This window comes from Gymnodraco acuticeps, unplaced genomic scaffold, assembly GCF_902827175.1.
Source record: "Gymnodraco acuticeps unplaced genomic scaffold, fGymAcu1.1, whole genome shotgun sequence".
NCBI lineage: Eukaryota > Metazoa > Chordata > Actinopteri > Perciformes > Bathydraconidae > Gymnodraco > Gymnodraco acuticeps.
Window position 1 is genome coordinate 1362393 of NW_022989953.1, and position 20659 is coordinate 1383051.

Genomic DNA, 20659 nt, shown 5'->3' on the forward strand with positions numbered 1-20659 from the left:
GAACATTAGTTGTAGTATCATAGTCATTTTTATTCACTTACATTAAAAAGGAAGATAATTCAAATTTACATTGAATTAAAATGGATTAGAACTAAAGCTAAGGTGTCACGTCAATGTCTATGGAAAAGGGGGGAAAAGTTCTCATGAACTAAGTTTTATTTTTGGTGTGAACGCAAAATCCCAGGAACTATTGGAACTAAAAGGGAAAAGTACGAGGAAAAGTATATATAATATTATGGCATGTTTAAATCAGATAATTTAAACATGCCATAAGTGGCTCCATAGTCAGTTTAGGTCACATTTTATAATTGATATAATATCAGGGACCCCTAAGCTCCTAAAACTCCCAAAATAAAAAGTCATGCCATAGAGGGTTAAAGGTCCCATATTATACTGTTTTTCATCAATATATTATAGGTCTCAGATATACAAAACATGTCTCTGAAGTGTTTGGCTCTAAATACCAAACAGATCATGCATTGCAGCATCCCATAAACCCCTCTGTTTCAGACCTGTTTCAAAAGTGCTAATTCTCTGTCTGTTATTTACGCCCCTCTGCGAGATATTTGGTTAAAAAGAACACAATAGGCGCTTTCACACCGGAGTACTTTTCCCCGTACTTTTCCCTTTTAGTTCCAATAGTTCCTGGGATTTTGCGTTCACACCAAAAAGAAAACTTAGTTCATGAGAACTTTTCCCCCCTTTTCAGTCCCTGCTAGAGAGCAGCACTTTCCTGGGGAGAAAAAGGTTCCAATTTCTGATTGGCTGGGCGAATTGTAAACCAAGCCCCGTAAAACTCGGAAAAGTTTTGTGAAGCGGCCATTTTATTTGCCTGCATTAGCATTATTAGCATTAGCCCCGCGCACCAACGGAGAGAGACTAACTTATGGCAACACAAAAAAAAACATGGGAGCGGTGGAGTGATGAGGAGGTGTCGGCGTTCTGGCGATTTACTCGGAAGGCTCCACGCTGCTGGGAGTCCCAGCAGCTTCTACTGAAGCCAGTCCCCAACTCCGGGGACTTCTGGCCGGGGAATTCGGGTGGCAGTATTCGCCGTGAAGTTGTTTGCGGCATGCCAGTAATCCCAAAGCAGAAGAAGAAAAAGTGACGTCATTTGCCTAATCTTCCCTCAGGAACTTATTCCGGTGTGAACGCGATCTGCTCTTTAGTTCCATGGGGGAAGAACTAAGTGCTGGGAACTAAGTGCTGGGAACTAAGTACGGCAAAGTACTTGGTGTGAAAGCGGCTAATGGTGCTCTAGGAGGAGATTCAGGTGATAAGGTTGGCGGTAGTTACCTTGGTTGGTTATTGGCTAATGGTTACACAAGCCAAAAAAACGTTATGACATCATAAAGTGGCCAAAATCTAATCAGCTCATTTGCAGACAGGTTTTTATATAAATGGATCAGGACAAAAAGTGAGCGAATATTTTTTCCTGACACTTTCAGAATCTCTTTACACAGAGGAGACACATGTTTATGTATAAAAGACATGAATAAGTGCATTTTGCATGATAGGTCCCCTTTAAGTGAAGTGTGTGTTTTTGGTTGGTCCGTATGTGTGTGTGTATTTGTCCACAGTTTGACTGTAGCAGAAGACATTATATTTCACTATTAAAGAGGGTATCGCCGTAGTATAACTTATTATTTTAGCACTGTCCATGTATAACTCATGGGAAGTCGATTTTTTATTATTATTTGTGAATAATAAATAGCACTTACTTCCAACCACATTTCTCAGTAAATTGGAAGCACAGCCATTTTTAATTGAAAAAAAATGCAGTCGCACTTTCTACCAATTTCATAAATGTGTTTTGCCATTACCACACTGCTGTTCGTTGGTTTAAAATAATGTAATGGCACTTAGCACTTCCTGAGGATAGTACATTCTTATCTGCTCGTTGACTCAACTAGAACTGACGGAAACAACGCTTTTGAATTCACTCTTTGTCTTTTTTTATTTTGATTTGTAGAGTGGACTTTTCAGATTAAATAAGTGAAACAAATACCTACAGTAAAAGGCTTATTTTTGGAATAAAGGCAAAACACCCCTCGGCTTCAACTGAGCATTTCATCTATAGAGACTAAAAGCAAATGAGTGTATTTAATCATCTAGGGTTTACTTAACAAAGTGCCATACAGACAAACACACAGTGACAGATACGAGTCATTACAAAATAAAAGATTATTCTGGACCTTATAATATTACATGGCTCAATTGGCATTTGCTTATGATTGATCTAATTTTAGATATCAAATCAAATCAAGTTTTATTTATACAGCACATTTATAAACGATTTTTGGTCGAGCCAAAGTGCTGTACATATAATAAAAATAGCCTACAGTAGAGACACTTTACAGCAAATACAACGGCACAGATTGTTCAGAATATCAGTATGAGAAAAACAACACCCTCTATCCTTAGACCCTCACATCGTACAAGGAAACACTTCCAGAGAAAACCCACAGTTTAAGGGGAAAAAATGGGAGAAACCTCAGGGAGAGCAACAGAGGAGGGATCCCTCTCCCAGGACGGACAGACGTGCAATAGATGCCGTGTGTAAATCGAGAAATATGCTGCAATCAATAAATATTCTACAATCAATCGTCACATCATCCCTTCAGATACCTGATCAGACAAACACAACACTCTAGTCATTCAATTGAATTATATAGCAGCTGTTTTAGATTCATCTTTTTGTCAAATCAGTTTGGGAATAGGCTTGGAATAAAATTAAAATAAATATAAAAAAACTATCTGTAAAATATCCCAATGTCTTTTAAGGATGTAAAATAGAGGCACTCACGGGTTGTTTGCTTGTTTATGTGCTCAGAGATTACATTATATGGTGGCCAACATGTGCAAACGCGTTGCAACTGCCCCAACTAATTTCCATTGGAGAAACATGCTGCAGTTTAAAAAACGACACAAATACAAAAACACAAATGTGCATCTAGAAATAATTCACCAACTTTACCCTTGTGCACTCCTCGGGCATTTTTGTACATTTTTCCTGACTTTTTTTTTTGATTTGGTGATAATTTCAGCTGTGTTACAGCTTTTGGCATGGATTTTTGCAAGAAGTCTTCTTTTGAGTCACATTTTTGAAATCCAATGTCGTTTACTCTTCCATGTTTTGTATACTCTTGTGATGCATTTTGCACCCTCTGGACCCCTTCGTGGCAAAAATGTACACGCCCATAATAACTGCTATTAAATCCTCATACATCAATATTTTATTTAACTTTTTTTTCCATGAATCACATAAACAACTTATTTCGTACTCAAAACTACCAAACATTCAATAATGTTCAGGATTTTAACCCTTTAAAGGCCTGTTTCATTATTTGAATTATTTAATTTCTCTTTAAAAAAAACACAAAAAATGAATTTCTTTCAATATAATAATTAGTAGAGGCATGGAACTTTGGTGGTTATTAGAGTCTTGGATATGTCAAAGATTAGCAACAAAATTGATTTGACTGCATTATTATTTTTTACGTAGTGTCAGATACTACCTCTGGACACCTTCGTGGTAAAAATGTACACGCCCCAAACAACTGCTATTAAATCATCATACATCAATATATTTTTCTACTTTTTTTTTCATGAATCACATAAACAACTTCTATATTTCTACTCTATTCCAACAGATTACACAATTTTCCCACTGTAGGCCGATGCATGAAATTCTTACATTTTTACCAGTTATATTATGGAGCCGTGTGACTACCAGAGGGCCCGAGAGTGGTGTGTGTGTGTGTGTGTGTGTGTGTGTGTGTGTGTGTATGTATGTATGTATGTATGTGTGTGTGTGTGTGTGTGTATATATATGTGTGTGTGTGTGTGTGTGTGTGTGTGTGTGTGTGTGTGTGTGTGTGTGTGTGTGTGTGGTGTGTGTGTGTGTCATTTCCAGCAGCAGACCAGCAGGTCCTGCAGCATGTGACCTGGTGCTCTCTCAGGTGGAGACACCTCTCCTCACACATCTCCTCCCTCTCCATGTGTGTGTGTGTGTGTGTGTGTGTGTGTGTGTGTGTGTGTGTGTGTGTGTGTGTGTGTGTGTGTGTGTGTGTGTGTGGTTGTGTGGGTGTGGGTGTGTGTGTGTGTGTGTGTGTGTGTGTGTGTGTGTGTGTCTGTGTGTCTGTGTTGTGTCTGTGTCTGTGAGAATCTGTAAGCATGCAGGATCATTTCATGGGTAAAAAAGGCCATCTTTTGAGGGATGTGTTTGATGTGTCTTTGAAGAGCTGATTGATTACTCAAAAACAAAAAACAACTGTTAGTGTGTTTATGCACCTGGCTGCCAAAGATAAACGTGCAGTTTTACCAAGGGCTCATTTCATTAGTGAGCAGAGAAGGAGAAAGACTAGGGGGGTCTGACACAGAATGCTCTCTCGAGTCCAGCATTTCTTTGAGTTCCTCTGATCTGAAAGTGGAGAGGACACTGAGGGTCGGCCCCACCATCCACACCACGGGGGGCTTTCTTCTCACAATCTGTGAGGGCACCCTAGTTTTCCCCAGCTCCTGGGGAGAACGACCTCCGTTCTTCTCGTCCCTCACTGTGACGGGACCCTCAGTGTCCTCTCCACTTTCAGATCAGAGGAACTCAAATAAATGCTGGACTCCAGAGAGCATTCAGTGTCAGACCCCCCTCGAACCTTGTGTCTTCTTCAGATGAGTCCTGCAGCTCTCTGGCAGAAGAAGGCTGCAAGATTATTTCTGAAGTCTCTTCTGCACTGACATGCTTCTTCATTTGAGTTCCTTCTCTTTGCTCCAGGTCTTTCTCCTTCTCTGCTCACTAATGAAATAAACCCTTGGTCAAACTGCATGTATATCTTTGGCAGCCAGGTGCATAAACACACTAACAGTTGTTTTTTGTTTTTGAGTAATCAAGCAGCTCTTCAAAGACACATCAAACACATCCCTCAAAAGATCACTCTCGGGCCCTCTGGTAGTCACACGGCTCCATAATATAACCGGCAAAAATGTAAGAATTCAATGCATCGGCCTACAGTGGGAAAATTGTGTAATCTGTTGGAATAGAGTAGAAATATCAAATATCACTACTTTTCTTCTAAATGAATGCTGACATTACAAAATGCATGGTTTTATACTGCAATGGCTGTGAGATCAAAAAATGTGGTCTGAATGGAAGTCAATGAGGCATTTTTGAGAAAAATTAAATAATTCAAATAATGAAACAGTCGTTTAAAGGGTTAAAATCCTGCCAATGATTGAATGTTTGGTAGTTTTGAATATGTTAGAAGTTGTTTATGTGATTCATGAAAAAAAAAAAGTAGAAAAAGATATTGATGTATGATGATTTAATAGCAGTTGTTTTTTTGGGCGTGTACATTTTTGCCACGAAGGTGTCCAGAGGTAGTATCTGACATTACGTAAAAAATAATAATGCAGTCAAATCAATTTTGCTGTTAATCTTTGACATATCCAAGACTCTAATAACCACCAAAGTTCCATGCCTCTACTAATTATTATATTGAAAAAAATTCATTTTTTGTGTTTTTATGTCATAAATAATGAGATAATTCAAATAATGAAACAGGCATTTAAAGGGTTAAAATCCTGAAAATGATTGAATGTTTGGTAGTTTTGAGTACGTTGGAAGTTGTTTATGTGATTCATGAAAAAAAAAGTAGAAAAATATATTGATGTATGATGATTTAATAGCAGTTATTATGGGCGTGTACATTTTTGCCACGAATGGGTCGAAAGGTTGACAATTTGGGGAGGGCACAAGGGTTAAACCGGAGCGCTTGTTGTTGTTAACGTTCGGGATTCAAGAGTTGTTTAACTGCCACTGTTTGAAAGTTACCTAAAATGTCAATTTTATTGGCAAATTTTAACAAAGTGATCGCATGATTCTCTCCGATATTATTGCAGATCTGCTGTAAACTAGCTAGCTAACCTAGCTATCGAGTAATTTCAAATATACTGAAGAAGCAAGTTATTGCATTTTAACTATGAAAGGCTGTGCCAACAATGACAGTAAACCGACTTTATAATACTCAAACGTCAACAATCACTCTGGCCCCGGTCCCAGCTGTGTGCATCTCTTTCTAGTTTCTCTGTTACCGTTGTGTTTTGAGCTCATGCAACTTTTTGTATTTGCAGTATTTCTATCACCATGTACATGTTTTGTGAAGTTGTTGCATTTTTTCTAAGTGCTGCGCATGTGTTGCCAATAGGTGAAGATGTCTGTTTAGTTGCATGTGTTTTTTAACCTGTTAAGCCCCAAAGACCCCTTCGGCGGGTCTTTTTTTCTTTTTTTAACGACACTGTGTCTCAGGGCATCCTAATATTAAAAAACCTATGAATGTGTTATACCAGATTAACGGGAAGAATCTCAGCTAACCGACGATACAAACCATTTTTACCAAAACAAAACACAAGTCTCATAAGAAGCATCTAAATGACCCCTGACCGAAAAATGCTAATGCACTTTGGCACAGAACTCAAGATAAAGATACCCTTATTACTTATCGTAACTGCACATACAAGATATCCGATTAAAGCTGACACTCCACAGATTATATAGGTATAGTATCACAGTAGTTATATTCATACTGTTTCAATCACATTAGTATGCATGAAAAGTGACAGGTGGTGTGACAGGTCGCACCTCTCCCTACTTATGCAAATGAGCTAAGTCCCGCCTCCCATTGTTCGAGATCCTTTGATGTGAGGGGGTACAATCATGTTAATGAGCTAAGTCCCGCCTCCCTTTGTTCGAGATCCTTTGATGGGTGTTATAACAGGTAGGTGTGAAAAGACCCCTGGGTAGCGCCTTTGTTGTCTAATTATTTGATGTGTTGATTAAGTCTCTTTGAAGTTATGTTGTCTGGCCCCTGTCCCTTCACACCCCTTTGTAGTCTAGTCCTTTGATGTGAGGTGTTATAGCAGGTAGGTGTGATATAAGCCTCTGATGTTAATCTAGGTGTTGATTAAGTCTCTTTGAAGTTATGCTGTCTGTCCCCTGCCCCCTCAAAGCCCTTTGTTGTCTAATCTAATTAGCCTTTGGTGTTTGCCCTTTGATGTGAGGTGTTATAACAGGCAGGTGTGATTTCACACTGGTGTGTTATAAGCCTTTGATGTTAATCTAGGTGTCTCTTTGAAGTTATGCGTGAGACTGTCTACCCACCCCCTCCCAGCCCCGGCCTCTCCCCCTTTTCTCCACCCCTTCCTTTTGGCTATGACGCAAACAGATAGAATTAGGTGAAAATAGAAATACGCTCAAACTAAATAAAAAGACAGTCATTTCCACTTACCAAGTCACCTTTTTAAAAAAGAAAATTTTAATCAGCCTGTGACAACTTACCGCCATCCGTCCGGAGCGCCAGTCAAGAAACGAATGCAGCAGCAGTGCGGGATTCAGACGCATACAGCCAAAGATCTGTGCACAAACTTATCTCGTGCCCTCTTTTGGTCATGTGCGCGTTCATGTGTGTTGGAGGAGGGGCTCTGTGAGGAAGTGGCAGATTTACCCCCCGGTTGTGAACTTTCAAATTCTAGCTCACTCGAGATGGTTTCTCCAAAATGATCTACCCCCTAGAACAATTAACACACACACACACACACACACACACACACACACACACACACACACACACACACACACACACACACACACACACACACACACACACACACACACACACACACACACACACACACACACACACACACACACACACACACACACACACACACACACACACACACACACACACACACACACACACACACACACACACACACACACACACACGTTGGAGTTGGCCTTTGATCTGAGGGTTTGAGATAAGCCTGGGATGTTAATCTATATGTTGATTAAGACACTCTGTGAGGTGAGAAGCGAGGGGATGGAGTTAGTTTTAAAAAAAGAAACCTTACACTTTTAGTTGTCCTCTCTAAATTAGATGTAAGGTTTTTTTAAATGATTAGTGTTAATTAAGGGCTATTGTTATTTTGTTTTATAAGGGGCTAGGAGTTCAACTTTTAAAAATGGCACAGGATCATTCTAAGAAGAGTGAGAGGGCTAATGAGCCAGCACCATACCTCCTCTATGCATTTTCTTGACCTGTATCTGAGCTTGAAAAACTCTGGTAAGTACTTTTTATTTTATTTTATAATATCATGTAATTATTAAATGTTGTTTTTTTGGTAGGGGTTAAACTAGTATATTATGTGGATAGTATATTATTAGATACTTACAAATGTTATGTTTTTTCTGTCAGACCCTGTGTGCTGAAATCTACTCTAACAGAGTACCTCATGGTAGTGCTCAGCTTTTAAACACAAACTTGTATCTTTCAGTAACTTTCTCAGAGAATTTAAGCATAAATCTGTCAAATGTTTCAAAACAGCCTTGTTTCACTGAAATAGCCTCAAAATCACAAACTGCCATTAATAGTCAGATTCTTAACGAAATCTACTAATACAAAGTACTTCATTATCTACTTTTCAGCTTTTATACACAAAAAGTGTATCTTTCAGTAACTTTCTCAGAGAATTTAAGCATAAATCTGTCAAATGTTTCAAAACAGCCTTGTTTTACTGAAATAGCCTTAAAATCACAAACTGCCATTAAGAGTCAGATGCTTGACGAAATCTACTAAAACAAAGTACTTCATGGTAGTGGTCAGCTTTTAAACACAGAAGTGTATCTTTCAGTAACTTTCTGAGAGAATTAAACATAAATCTGTCAAATGTTCAAAACAGCCTTGTTTCACTGAAATAGCCTCAAAATCACAAACTGCCATTAAGAGTCAGATGCTTGACGAAATCTACTAATACAAAGTACTTCATTATCTACTTTTCAGCTTTTAAATACAAAAGTGTATCTTTCAGTATCTTTCTGAGAGAATTTAAGCATAAATCTGTCAAAGATTCTTAACGAAATCTACTAATACAAAGTACTTCATTATCTAATTTTCAGCTTTTAAATACAAAAGTGTATCTTTCAGTAACGTTCTCAGAGAATTTAAGCATACATCTGTCAAATGTTTCAAAACAGCCTTGTTTCACTGAAATAGCCTCAAAATCACAAACTGCCATTAAGAGTCAGATGCTTGACGAAATCTACTCAAACAGAGTACTTCATGGTAGTGGTCAGCTTTTAAACACAAACTTGTATCTTTCAGTAACTTTCTCAGAGAATTTAAGCATCAATCTGTCAAATGTTCAAAACAGACTTGTTTCACTGAAATAATAATCTAGGTGACAAGACAGGGGGAGACTCCACTGCCCATGGGGGTTTATCTGGGGGATCCCTAAAAGTTATGCTTACCAGACCAAAAATCAAAAAAGATGCGTTTGTGTAATCCCTTTCACACGCATCTTTTTTGATTTTTGGTCTGGTAAGCATAACCTAGGGTGCTCTGGTACCACGTACACTTATGAGCATCCTTATGTTCGAACATGGTGTTTGTTATGGCCAATCCATGACTAGCACAGAAGTCCAGTAACAAACCACCACTCCGGTTCAGATCAGGGGGGCCGTTCCTCCCAATCACGCCCCTCCAAGTGTCTCCATCATTGCCCACATTTGCGTTGAAGTCTCCCAGCAAGATTAAAGAGTCCCCTTCAGGAGCCCCATACAGGACTCTTTCCAGGAACTCCAAGAAGGCCGTATACTCTGAACTGCTGTTGGGTGCATAAGCACACACAACAGTCAGAGCTTTCCCCCCCATAACCCTCAGGCGTAGGGAGGCGACCTTCTCGTCCACTGGGATAAACTCCAACAATGAAGCACCCAACCGGGGACTTGTGAGTATCCCCACACCCGCCCGGCGCCTCACACCTTGAGCAACTCCGGAGAAGAATAGAGTCCAACCCCTAACCAGAAGTAAGGTTCCAGAGCCGACGCTGTGCGTAGAGGTGAGCCCAACCAGATCCAACTGGTAACGGCTCCTTCCCCCCAAGAGAGTTGACGTTCCACGTCCCCAAAGCCAGCTTCTGTCGCCCGGGTCTAGTCCGTCGAGACCCTCTGCTTTCACTGCCACCCTTCTGGCAGCGCACCCGACCCCATCGCTGTTTCCCGTAGGTGGTGGGCCCGCGGGACGGCGAAGCGGAGGTGTTGCCCACGTTGCCTTTTCGGGCTGTGCCCGGCCGGGCTCCGTGGCAAGCCCGGCCACCAGACGCTCGCCGACGAGTCCTCCTTCTGGGCCTGGCTCCAGAAGGGGACCCCGGGCTTCCTCCGGGCCGGGTATCCTCACTTCTTGTTTTTTCTTTCATGAGGTCTTTTAAACTGTATTCTTGTTTATTAACACTAGAACCACCAATGGGTACATTTTACCCGTAGCAGTTTTTTGATTGTATGTAACTTTTTTTCAATAATATATTAAAGTCTCCCAGTCCGTGACTTTTCCTGAAAGTGTGTTATGTAGCACCCTCTGTTGTTAACAATTGTCAATATGAAGTCAGATTGAAAAGATCGGCAAAAAAAAACGCCATTTATACCCATATTCGCCAGCGGGTAATATTTACCTCTGTGAAAATGCAGCCGGGTGACGAGTTGCTATAGCAATGCCTTTTGTCTACTGCGGTTCCTTATAGATAGAGAGAGAGATTGATTGAGAGAGAGAGAGAGAGAGAGAGAGAGAGAGAGAGAGAGAGAGAGAGAGAGAGAGAGAGAGAGAGAGAGAGAGAGAGAGAGAGATAGAGAGATAGAGATATTGATAGATGGATAGAGAGATAGACAGACAGACAGATAGTTATAGATAGTGTAACATCTTGGAGAATACAAGATCTTGGATGACTGAGCTCACGTTGAGGACGTAATGCCATACTTGCCAACCTTGAGACCTCCGAAAACGGGAGCATTTCAAAACCACCGCGGGGGGGGGGGGGTGCTAGTGGATCATCACCGGAGCTGTATTAGATTAACATTAACATGCTTATTGTAGATTGTAGTGGGAAGTGCACCATCCTTGATGGAGCAAATATGTGAGCAGAGGGTAGAGTTGTCGATTCTTGTTCAATCTTCCTCACCCTCTCAGACTTTGAGTTGCGCACGCTGCTAAAGAGATGCGCATCTATGGAAACCAAACAATGGTGTAGCTGTATTAAAGTCCGAATGGAAACAGTCCTGAGTAAATCTGATTTGGTAAGAAATCGGGAGAAATGCGGGAGAAATATGACCCTGGGAGGAAACCGGGAGAGGGCAATGAAATCGGGAGTCTCCCGCGAAAATCGGGAGGGTTGGCAAGTATGCGTAATGCATGCAGGTTACGTGCCAGTTGAATAAAGATGGACACTCGGAATGAGAGAAGTAGTCTGCGTCGTCTGTTTATGTAGACAATTATATGTCCATAGAACAGAACATTACAGATGGATCGATAGATAGTTATAGATAGATAGATAGATAGAGAGATTTGTACCTAAACAAAACACAAGTCTAACACCAAGCGTTTTAATCAGCACTCTTAGCGATATTTTATACTTCATGTTATCTGCACAAACTATGTCATATGAAAAGCTGAGAGTCCACAGATTATATTGGTATAAATGTCATCCCTGTGCGATCAAAACTCACTGGTCTGTATGATAAATAAAAGAACATTGTACCTTGAAAATCAATAGCCGGTACATTTTACCCGTTGACGGTTTTAGGTATACAGCGACCTCTGGTGGTTCTAGTGTTAATAACAACTTTTTTGTACTGTCATATAGTATGTTATACTATCAGAGAATAGATGAAAATCTATTCTCTTTTTTTTTTATAACTATAATGATCATATAAAGGTGTGTCTTTACCTCACTGAGCTGAGGTTATCAGAGTCTCTCAGTATTTCAGGAGAGAGCTCTCTAAAGCTCTCCCCCCCGCGGCCGCTTGCACAGTAAATTCCAATGTTAATAAAAGCTGTACAAAAATTATTGTCTATATAATTTGTATCTGTATAAGTCCCTTTTGTGAGGGCAAAAAAAACAATAAAAAGTTGGTGACAAAGAAAAAATACAAAATTAAAACCTATAATTAAACTAAAACCATTTTTCAAAAAAATAACTTTCACATAAACCTCTGGTTTTTACTGGGGCTGGGGCGGTTCAACTTGATTTTGGGGGGGGGTGCGCCATAGTTTATGGACGCTGTACGCAATATAGGCGTAGTTATGTTAGTATAAGATAAGATGTACTTTGTTGATCCAAAATCGGGAAATTGTGTTGTTATGAAATACAAATTTGAAAATAATTTCTAACTTTTTAATTTTTTTTTTTTGTCGGCGCCCCCCATTGATTGATGCGCCCTTAGCATTCGCCTATACTGCCTATGCCAAGGGCCGTTTACACCTATCAGCCGTAGTACAAAATGAAAATTAAGGAAGAAATAGACTGCATTTATAAAGTGATTTCTCATGTCTTTGAGACCCCTCAAAGTGCTTTTACATTGACCAGTAATAATTTACAAAGGGGCAGGGTCTGCTAATCACTTCTGAACATTTGACCGTGCCATAAAGAGCGATTTTGGGTTAAATATCTAGTCCAAGCACTGCAGTGGCTGCGGATCTTACCACCGGCCATACCATTGGAGGACGACCATTTACCTCCTGTGCCAGAGCCGCTCCATAAATAGAACAGGAAACAAAGCTGTTCAAATAACGACAGTAAATAAATCTTCAAGGGGAATTGCCTGAACGCCAAAGAAGCGTGAGCTATTTGTATGGAATGAACATCCTTATAGAGAGAGTCCTTGGAAAGAAAATAACAACCTCCTTGAGCTAGCAATTATTTTCCAGCTCAGTTTGTCTGTTTGTTCATTTGTTGCCTGTATGCTGTATGTCAGCAGGATTACGGAAGAAAAAACGAATAACTGTTGGTACAAATGCCTCAAATAGGAAAGGTTTACATAGACAAAGCATGGTGTATAGTTCCATTGTGAATTATATAGAAATATTGTGATTTTATAGAGCCACATAAAAGGTACATTGCTCAACCAGAAAAAAGTAAATCCCTGCTATGATTATTTATAAGACATAACGTACCATAGAGAAGCGCTCCTTTATTTTTCTTGAAACCCTTACGCAGCGTCCACACGGCAGCGTGCGTTGAAGCTTGCCGGCGGGCGTGTCTGAAACTCGACCAACAACCAATCACATTAATCTCCCGCCCCGGACACACAAGCACGCGGTTTGATAGGCTAGAGCTTGTACTGGCATAATGATTTGATTGGCTGACGCTTCTGTTGAAGCTTCAAAAGTTGAACTTTTCTCAACTTTTGAAGCGAGCAACGTGAGCAAAGCGAAGCGACGGAACCACATTGCAGTTCGGCAAAGCGTGACGTCACCCCATTCAAAGTGAATGGGAAGAAGCGTTGAAGCTTCAACGCATGCCGCCGTGTGGACGGGCCGTTACGCTTTTGCGGATGTCAAGTATGCTCTGTTCTCCTCTCCTCTTTCCTAATTTTCTTCCCATTTCCTCACCTTCTTCTCCTCTCATTTCCTCTCCACATTTTCTTCTTCTCTCTTTTTCAGTACCTTGTTTTTGTTCTCCTAGTCTTTACTTTATTCCCCTTATTTTCTCCATCTATCCTTAGCTTTCCTTTCTTCTCTATATTTTCTTCTTCTCTTCTTTTCAGTTCCTCCTTCTATACTTCTCCTCGCTTTTACTTTGCTTTCTCTTTCACATTGTTCTCCTCTCATCTTGTCTCCTCTCCACACATCACACCGGGAGTCTCCCAGGAACACCTCCCCAGGCTGTTATTCCTCAGATCTACAGCTGCTGTGCTCCCTCTTTCTCTCTATCCTTCACACAAACAACCACACACACCAGACACCCACCTCATATATGCAAACAGTGAATACCATGCATAATGATATTCACACACACACACACACACACACACACACACACACACACACACACACACACACACACACACACACACACACACACACACACACACACACACACACACACACACACCACACACACACACACCACACACACCACACACACACACACACCACACACACACACACACACACACACACACACACACACACACACACACACACACACACACACACACACACCACACACACACACACACACACACACACACACACACACACACACACACACACACACACACACACACACACTGTCTCCAGGTGGAGGGAAAAGTCTATCAACCACATAATGCATAACAGTAATTTGTTTTCAGTTGCCAGACAAATGAACTAAGCGTAAATGACTAAGGTCACTCGTTTTCAGTGCAACACTATTTTACGCCAGACTGGCTTGCATGTTATTCAGCTAATAGGCTAAATGGTGGGTTATTGCCTAAGGTCAGCTGTAGTTACATGTTTTAATAATGATTTCATTTCACAACAGTCACAAACTATGCCAAGGCTAACGCTCTCATTACGGCTGGCCTACACAGGTTAGGGAGACGTGGAGCATTTCGTTTAAAACCTTAATATTCAAAATGAGAAAAATAAATACAAAAGGACATCACCTGGGGTATATTTTGTGAACACTCCTGCTATAAATCCCATGCTACTAGTTAGCCCTGGCATTGGTTTCTTTAACCATGACCATATTTCAACACGTGCATATTAACAAAGGTCTTTATTTCTTTGTGTATTCCAAATATAATGGAATATGCAGGAAATCTCTCAGGCATTCCTAATTGCTTTCAAATATGTATTCTCCTTTAGATTTGAGTGTTTTTTCTTCGTGTTATACCTGCTGGTCATACTTGCCAACCCTCCCGATTTTCGCGGGAGACTCCCGATTTCATTGCCCTCTACCGATTTCCTCCCGGGGTCATATTTCTCCCGTATTTCTCCCGATTCCTGACAAAATCAGATTTACTCATGACTTCCTGTAAATTAAACTACAGGTCCAGCTCACACATATGCTCCATCAAGGATGGTGCTACAGGCAGCAATGCATTGCACTTACAACAACAATAAGCCTGTGTAGATGCTTATTGCGGACGATCTATGCGCGAATGCGGCACAATGATGCGCTCAACAGTTTCAGTTTCCCCGCTACGAGGCTCCGGCACTAACAGTTCTAACAGCTCCTGTGATCCACTAGCCCTAGCGCCCCCCTTGGGCGGTGGTTTTTAAATGCTCCCGATTTCTGAGGTGTCAAGGTTGGCAAGTATGCTGCTGGCACATATGTGAATGTCAACACACACTCAAACACATATATGAGTGTTTAATTAATTTATCAACCTCCAAACTTAAATAGATTATATTTTATATTGCTTATTTATTCATTTTTATCTTTGTCTTCCTCGACACAAACTGATGGACCCAAATGCATGACTCAGAGACAAAGTCTTGAATGTAAAAAAAATTCATCTTTAATTTCAAAGATCAGGTAATTCCTAGGTACTGGAGTTAACAAAAAGCACTCAAATTGAGGAAAAAAACAATGTATAACAAAAAGAGAATTTAAGAAAGAAACTTAAGCCTACAAAATTAACAAAACAACAAAACCTGACATGGGTAAATGCGATCCTTTCTGAGCTGAGGCTTGGCACGACCATTCGGGGAAACAAACAAGACAAACTGACACAGGACAGGGGAGAGACAGGACTATTTAAACATGAGGTGAGTGGGAACAGGTGGAAACAATCAGGGGCGGGGCAGACACTGATGAAGGCAGGAAAAACACACAAGGGGAGGAAGAAACAGGGCCTGAAATGAAAGACAAAATAAAACAGGAAATGGAAAACGAGACATGACAATAAACACAGAGACTGACTAGAGATACCTGGGGGGTATACTACGAAGCAGGATTTTTGCTTAGCCGGCTAACTTCAGGGAAAACTCCGGCTTTCTGGTCCTACGACGCTGGTTCTCTTTTTAGCAGGCGAGATCTCCATGGTAACTTATGCTGTGCGGCTAACCTGCTTTGGAGCAGGTTAGGTTGCAGGCTAAGAGATCAACTCAGTGAAAGCACTGCCTGCTGACCAATCAGAGCTCAGTGTGCGGAGTTTAAAGCGATCAAGTCATATTACAGGAGAAAGGAAATACAGAAAAACTGCCGTTGCAGGAAAGACGGCCGGCAAAAATCACCGACTGTGTGAACGTGAAAATGAATAGAATATCACCTCCCATCTTCATTTCATTTCAAACCTTTATTTATACAGATAAATCCCATTGAGATCATTGATCTCTTTTTCAAGGGGGACCTGCTCAAGTAGTTCCACATGAAACATAAAAACATAAATAGAACAACAAAAGGACATCATACAGCATAATTTACATAATTATCCACATAAACAGGTACCAATAGCTTCCAATTGACTAGCATCCAACCGAGCTTTAAAAACATTTAGTGGCACCAGATTGTTCAGTTTCCATTTAATTTGCAGACTATTCCAAGACAGAGGAGCTGCACATCTAAAAGCTGTCTTCCCTAAGACAGTCCTAGCAGTTGGCACATTTAATAAAACCACAGCATGCGATCTCAGGCAGTAGCCACCATTTTCCGTGAGATCAGGGAGCAGATGTAGGATGGAAGTTTCCCTAACATGGCTTTGTATATAAAAATGTACCAGTGACTGAGCCTCCGTACAGTTAGTGAAAGCAAACCAGCCCTTGCATACAGGGTACAGTGATGGGTTAATGCTTTACAGTTTGTCACAAATCTTAGTGCACTGTGATACGCAGCATCTAACTTGACCAGGCAATTGGCAGGTGCATTCATATAAATCAAATCACCATAGTCCAGCACAGGTAAAAAGGTCACAGTGACTAGCCTTTTCCTGGCCTCAAGCGAGAAACAGGACTTGTTCCTGTAAAAGAAACCTAGCCTAACCCTCAGCTTTTTAAGCAGGTTATTGACATGAAGTTTAAAAGTGAGACAGTCATCAAGCCAGATACCAAGGTATTTGTAACAGGTAACCACTTCAAGTTGTATTGCTTGCGTAGTTACAATATCTAAAACAGGCTCTGGTGTCTTTTTAGCTTTAGAAAAGAGCATTACCTTGGTTTTCTCAACATTTAAAAGAAGCTTCAGTTCAGAGAGCTGAGTCTGAATAATGTTAAAAACAACCTGTAATTTAACACCAGCCTCCTTAATGGAGGGACCTGCACAGTACATCACGGTATCATCCGCATAAAAATGTAAAGTAGCTTCATCCACATTTTCACTTAAACTGTTGATGTAGATGGAGAATAAAAGTGGACCTAAAACAGAACCTTGAGGAACACCATTAGCAATGTTCAACCACTCAGAAGACAGCCCATCAAAATGAACACATTGGGACCTTTCAGAGAGGTAGTTTACAAACCACCCTACTGCATGGCTGACAATTAAGGATATTAACATTATTTGTTATAATATTAGAAATATCTTATAATCTGAAAATATCAATTAATTTATTTTGTTTAGTGTGAAAGTGTAATCTGATATGACAAAATATATTTATCGTCACTATTTAACACATGGTCATTGGAAATATAAAAACATTCATTAATTGTAATCTGTAAACATCTGGTCATTCAATTAAAATGTTATCTTTGTACGAGAGCAGGAAGAACATGTCCTCCTGACTCGTTCTCCTCCTGTCTTTATGACACAGAGTGTCTGATGTGTAAAGGCATCCTGATACTGTAGATTAGCACTGAGGTGCTGATTGGCTCAAACTCTTCTTTATCAGAGCGCCATATTTCAACCCCCACACCCCCCCCCCCCCCCCCCCCCCCCCCCCCCCCAATTGCTCTGCTTTTGTGTGGCTCATTCAGTGAGCACTGTAATTGATCCCCCCAGTGAAAAGGAGGCTCATCTTCCTGCATTCCTTCTGCTATCTGCTTGAGAGCAGTGGGACTGCGTATTCCAATTGGCGCATCCAGGTGTCCCCCCCCGTGATGGGAGAGGTTAGGAAGACATCAAACTCCTCCAAGAAACAAGGAACCTTGTGTTATAGAAGCCTCTGAAGCCCTCGCTCGTCCTGCAGGGTTGTCTGCTTGAGCCCACTGAGCAGAAAGATGAAGAGAAGAACCCCATCTCAACAGAAAGTTGAAGTGAAGTATCCCATCTCATCAGAAAGTTGAAGAGTAGAATCCTCTCATCTCGAACTACCTCGTGCTTCCTTGCACGTGGCTGGGGGTGCTCTCTGCAGCCGGAGAGTGTGACCCTCTCTCTCTGACCCTTGGCCTTCAGAGCTGTCCTAGTTATTGGGTTAACACTTGATAGGGATGTTTTCCTGCGTGAAGACAACTCAAAGTAATGGATTAGCACATTATCATTTAATTACAAAAATAGGATAGGCCCCTCAGAATTATTTGGGAGCCTTCCTGACACATGCACATGCATAAATGTAAGGTTTGTGTTAGTCATTTAACATGCAAGAATCATATACTCATCAGTCCAAAGCAGAGAAATGTTATTGTAAGTTAAAGGTGAGCTTGTCCCTGTGGATATAACCCCTTCTCAATGATTCTAAATGTTATATTAATTCACCATTTACCTTTTGATAAAATATTAGTTTATCAGAAATACATTGTCTCTTCCATAAAATATAGGTTTGAAAAATAAATTACCCAATATAAAATAAATTACTCAATATAATTAACTCTGCCCTCCCTTTTCTTACATATGTCACATATGAAATAATAAGGTAGGAGTCCATTTAAGCATGGTATAGTTTACAATCTATTAATCGAGAAGACTCAGTATCACCTGTGTGCGGCTCACAAAAAACAATTGTGAGAAACATATATTATGCAGGAAATGTATACCTTTGTTGAAAAACAAAGCATATCTGATTCGGGAGGAAAAGCTTCATCCCCCCTAACATCTGAGTTACTACTGATGGCATAGCATGAATGATAGTGGGTGTCTGAGGGTGTCACTACTGAGAAACGTCAAACAAAATCAAAACCTTACATTTGAAAACAGGTTTGCATTCCTCCACTTAAGGCAGTGGTTCTCAAAGTGGGGGGCGCGCCACCCCTGGGGGGCGCAGAGGCATGCCGGGGGGGGCGCGAGAGACCAGGAGGAAAAATGGTTATTAAAAAAAAAAAAAAGATTACAAAAAAAAAAATCATAATTTGAAAAATTATTGATTCGAAAATAATATGATGCAGTACAGTACTATTACGTCTGGGTCTCTGTGTTTCATTAAAGCTCGACTCATTTTGTGTGCGCGAGAGAGAGAGAGAGCGCACCGGTACTGGAGATCGTTGTTGTTAGCTTCTGGTGCTAGCGAGCTACGCTAACGGATATAAGGAGTTTTTTCAACAACAAAGTGCAGGAGAGTCCTGTACTGTCAGACTGAGAGACTCAGTGAGCTAAAGGACTCTCTCAGTGGGTCTCAAATGTTTTGGTCACCATTAATGTAAACAATTATTTCCGAGGCACACGTTTAAATGATCATTATAGTTATACAAAAATAAGAGAATAAATGAAAAACAGGTATGAAATACTATATGACAGTAAAAAAAGAATAACGTTTAAAAGGGTGATTTGTAAAATATCCATAAATAAAAAGTAAATCTGTTAACAGGTCTGTTTCAAATGGGTGTTGAGAGATGTATCCATAGATCTCTTCATTTTGCTCCTAAAGTGCACCAGATTGATGCTTTTAACGTCAATATTTAAAAATAAATCTTCCCGGGCGAGCTTGCCCCCGGACCCCCCTATGTGAGGTCCACACACCACCTATAAAAATAGCACTTTACCCCTGCTTACACCTATATGCCGTGAGCTGATTATCGAGCCTTCATTGTAACAGTCGCGGGTACACTGTGTATTTGCGTGGGGAGTGTTGCAGTAGAAAATTCCACTGTAGCGCCCGGTACATTAAACCCTAAATGTTTGAGCTACCCCACAGCACCCCCAAAATAAATCTCTGGCGCCGCCACTGAGCCTGACTATTTGTGTTGGGGGGGGCCCGACTTTTTTTTTTCTCTGACAGAAAAAGTTTGAGAACCACTGACTTAAGGTGACGTTATCATTGGAAACAATAAAAGCTAATTGTGTCGATGCAGAATCTATCAATTGAATCGTTAGAGCAGAACAGAATGGTTGTATTGTAGCCTGAGTTTCGTGCAGCCTTTAGACATGGTCTATATAATGTGAATACATGTAGAACTAGACAGTAAGAGACCCCTGACATAAGGCCTATATATATATATGAAACAATAGTAGGGGCTTTTAACAGCCCATCAACTTACAGGCATCCTCTGCATTGCAGTATGAATAGCCTTAAAAGAAAAACAACCCACTCTGTCTGCGGTAACGAGAGTCATGTATCTGAACCAAATGCCCTAAGTGAAGCTGTTAGTTTCATCTGACTGACCCAAGGGTTGGTGCTGGTGTGACAGGGAGGCTTCCAAGTGTTCAAAGCAGATGTCAAGCTTTCAGTTCATGGCTCGGTGGGGGGGGAGCAGACCCACGTGAGACAGTATCAACGGCTGTAATGTTCAGTTTGAGGAGTGTCATTCTCTCTGGGAGCAGGAAATGTTGTCCATTCTCGGATCAGACCATTAATGTCATGTAGAGCAGCCATAGCATCTCTGTGACTGCACACAGCCGGACTGTAGAACTGGGTAGAACTGGGTGACTTTCAGTGAAGCCGTCCAAGGCCATCAATGTGCAGTGCAACTGCGTATTCCAAGTGGCGCATCCAGGTCATCAATGTCTCTCTTTACCTTTGGCCCAATTGTAAAACTAATTA